The following is a 4,098-nucleotide window of genomic DNA, read 5'->3' on the forward strand; positions in this document are numbered from 1 at the left end:
GCACTATCTCTTAACCAAGGTAGAAAGAACCAAAATGCTTTCTTCCTTTGTGTGTGTTTTTTGTTCCAAACTCCAATGTGATCATCTCTTCCCTACCTAATTCCTCAAGTAAGATCACTTTTCTTTTTGTTTTCCTTATTTTTTGAGGGGTGAGAGCAGCAGGTGGATTAGGAGAGGCAACAGTGAGAAAGGGGTCTTGGGTACACTGGATGGTCACTGCATTTCTCAAGAGCTGAAAAGGGGAGTCAGGAACTGAGATACCAGTGCGCGGACACATTTCCCCCATAGCTCAAGGTTATGGCCAAGTGCCTGCAGGATGCCCGTGAGGAGTGCGGCAAGGACAAGTTTGTTGGCGCTGGGATCAATGTAGATGTAAAATAAAGTCTTGAGGAAGGGTGAGAGGATGAGAGGAAATGAAGACTGGTCAGTTTTGATTTGAGTTCTTTGGGGTGAATAAGTAATTCGCTCCCAGAGCACTTGGGAAGTCTTGCTTCTTAGTCCCAGAGAGAGAAAAAGAGAGACAGACAAACAGGGAGAGGCCTAGCTTAGAGGGCTGGGCACCTACAGCTGCCTCACCCAGGGCCATTTCTGTACCTCACCTCAGCCCTAAGGGAAATAGGCAGAACAGGAAAAGACAGGAGGTGGCTGGTGGGAAATGCAAGGTGGGAGAGGAGGACAGACATGGCATAGGACTGACTGACAGGCAGGCAGCAAAGAGAAAAGCCTGGGATTGGAATCAGGTCCTAACATAAACCCAAAAGCTGCAGGGGCTGATGGAGAAGAGAGGATGGGGGCACAGAGCATCTCCTTTAGTTCTCAATTAGATCCCATTGAATTCCCTTTCTTAGACACCTAAGAATGATCACATTGGAACAGTAAAACTTTGAAACTATTAATTTACTTACTCAAACATAAGACTGAACCTAGGAGAAGCTGTTTAATGTGTAGGTTATGGTGGGCACCAGGGCTACATATCTATACTGAGGGTGCAGAATATGAAGACTTTGATTGTCTGTGGGATCAGGGGCTCAGTTGCCAGGGGCTCAGTGAACCTTGCTCAGCATGGCCAAGCTCCATTCTCTGAAGCAGGCCTGCTGGAAATCCCACTTAGGAAATCCACTGTTTGCATCAAGCTGTTCCAGCTTGCCACTGGACCACCCCCTGTCCCTGCTCAGTAGTGAGTCCTAGCAGCTGCTGAACAGCTGAGAGGTACAACCCTGGTTGCCCCTTGTGGAAGAGCATGGTGACTGGGAAGAGCATGGAAGAGCACTGGGAGTGCACAGAATGTTTCTCCACAGGGGTTAGAAGTGGTGACCATTGGGGTAGGTCAGTGGGGCTTCCAGGCCATTGACTGACTGGTGGGGACGGGGTGGCTTCTCCAGGAGTGGCTTCCAATGGAAGGACTGAACCAGGCAGAATTCCTGTGATGAGTCAGGGTCCTTGCCCACAAAACCAGGCCCTGCCAACTCACGTCCTATCACATGCCTGTCAGGCCAGGGACCAACATCCCAGCGACCTCACTGCACATCTGTTGTAGATGGGCCAGCTGATGCTGGTCCCAGTGCCTGGCTTGCAGTCACTGGGGTAGCAGTTGGGGGCTCAAGAGGTGCCCATGGGCAGGTTGACAGGGCCTGCTGCAGGTGATGTAGTTGTGGCCACATGGATGTGCTCCGTAGGATTGACCACACATGAAGCCACTGGTCTGGAGACACTGTGGGTTGACACCTGGGTGCTTTATTGATGAGCAGACTGTGACTAATGGGGCTAAGGTTGATGATCTGGCCTTCACACACTGACGTCATCTGGCAAAGACTGGTTGATCTGGTGCACAATGCTGCTCAGGCCCAGGAACTGGCTGTACTGCAGGGCCCACCACTGAAAGGGGATAGATGAGGTAGACATGGTCACATTTGGGGGCATCTGAGTCTGGCATCTTCCAGCCTCCATGCAACAAGGTATTTGGGAGGGGTAGTGATGGAGACCTTGTTGAGACAGACCTTGAAGGTGGACCAAGCCCTGGGTTTGGGCCATTGGCTGAGGGTGGCCCAAGCCCTGAGGCTCCTGGAGGCTCTGAGGGTGGAACAGTACCTGGGGTGGGGAGATACCCTGAGGGCGCTGCAGTGTCTGGGGATGGGTGTGGGCCAGGGTCCGTGCATGCTGCAGGGCCTGCTGGTGGCCAGAACCTGGGACTGGGGGTGGGTTCAAGTGCTGGGTCCTGCAGTAGCAGAGGTGCCACTGCAGTTTCATGATGGCTTCAGAGAGCAAGCAGGCTGGGGTGTCCTCGAAGTCCTTGAATTTGCTTTTGGCTGGCACTTGGACCATGCAAGCAGGCCTGCCTCGGTGGCAGCCTGAGTCGGGTAGGGACTGTAGGCTGATGTGTTGAGGCAGTTCACAGTAGGGTGAAGGTGTTTCTGCTGGGGAACCTTCACAATTTCTGAAGCCCAGTGTTCATCTGTGTGTGGGAAAGAAGCTGAAAGGACAGGTCACCTGGCTCAGGTAGTCAGGCTAGAAGAACAGACCTGCATCAACACAGCATGGGGCAGTCACACGTCGGTGACTGGACCAGGCCCTCATGGCTGCTCCATAGCTTTCTGCTCCTGCCACTGCTCTTCCACACTGGGCCCCTCGTGGTCTGTTGGCTCACCAGAGCTGCTCTTCCATCCACAATTATATTGATAAATCCCTTGTGAGTTGTATTAATAAATACTATCATTATTTCCCTAATGGTTTTCTCTATGATAAAGGGAGGCAGTGTTGCTCCTAGAAAATCTTCCTGGCATTAGAAGAGAGAATATAAAAACAAAAATACTAAAAAGTCCTATAACAAGTACTAGATGCTACAACCCCAATCAGCTGACACCCTAAGTAGCCTCACTGCAAGTGCTGATTAATTTCATAATCATGGGTTCATGGGACATTCAATGGAAGGCAGCAGTGTGAAGTGAAAGGATTAAGGTTTTGGTGAAAGCCAGACTGAAAAGAAAAATGGATCCTGACTCTTCTGTTAAGCATGTAGAACTTAGTTGGTTAATATCCTTATGGAAATTGGACCCCTTGATGGGAGTATAGGGGTGGTAACAACATTTTCCAAAAATAATTTCACAGAGAGTTAAGTGGAATAATGTGTATAATGTATATGTATTGCAAGTGCTTATCACAGTGAAATACATTGGCTAATGAGTGCTGGTTCTTCTTAGAACTGAGAGAGATCTTTTAAAAAATCATCTAATTAAACCCTCTTACATGAAAGATGAAAAGACTGAGATCCAGAAATGCTAAGTTATTTTCTTTGTTAGCAAGAAAACAATTGGGAATTGATTTAAGGGATAGGGTGAGATCATTGGAGGTAGATTTTAACTTCTTAAAGGAAATGTGACTCTTAAAGAAATTATTTCTGTGCAATGAGAGAAAACAAAAATAAAAGAAATACTTCCACCTTGTAAACTACTTCTTTATGAGTTTGGGAGCCTGCCCAGGAGACGGCCGCATGATCAGGTGGTCCTGCACTGTCATCATGACTGTGAGTTAGACGGGATTCTCAGAATAATCGCTAAAAGGGCATGTTTCTCAGAAAGACAAATCGGGCCCTAAAGTCATGCATCTTGCATAACCGAACTTTTGGTTTAGCTAATGACAATGCAGCAAAACCCCATTATGTTTGGGGAAAGCTTCACTGACACAATTACTTACAAATCAGCTTCTGGGTATCAACTTATCTCTCACTGCCACATCCATGTTCCAAGGAAGACTCTTCCCAGAGGGCTGGGTTTCTCGCTGGCTTTGCAGGGATCAAGTTTGTATGTAGCAGGTTTAAAAAAATGGCCTCAAGCTTTTGCCATTTGCCTCACTCTCACTGCCTACACTCCTGGCCTTTGAGAGGTTACATTTATGTCCCAGCCTGTTGAATCTGGGTGCATTCTGTGACAGCTTTGATCATTAGATTACAACAAAAATGACAGAGTGCCTTAAGAGACTGGCAGCCTTTACTTTCTGTCTTACATTTGCTTTTGGAGCCCTGAGCTGCCTTGTACAAAATCTATCTTTGCTGAGGTCACATGCTGTATGGAAGGCCAAGTCAGATGGAAAGCTCCATGAAGG

At 48.1% G+C, this 4,098-nt stretch overlaps 1 pseudogene; it reads right to left on the bottom strand.

Annotated features, from left to right (window-relative positions):
• Positions 1 to 923: 923 nt before the first annotated feature.
• Positions 924 to 3,513, bottom strand: LOC119054050 (protein FAM222B-like; annotated as a pseudogene).
• Between the last annotated feature and the right edge of the window lie 585 nt (positions 3,514 to 4,098).

The sequence above is a fragment of the Artibeus jamaicensis genome, unplaced genomic scaffold (genome assembly GCF_021234435.1).
Source record: "Artibeus jamaicensis isolate MK-2021 breed Jamaican fruit bat unplaced genomic scaffold, CSHL_Jam_final contig_585, whole genome shotgun sequence".
Taxonomy (NCBI): domain Eukaryota; kingdom Metazoa; phylum Chordata; class Mammalia; order Chiroptera; family Phyllostomidae; genus Artibeus; species Artibeus jamaicensis.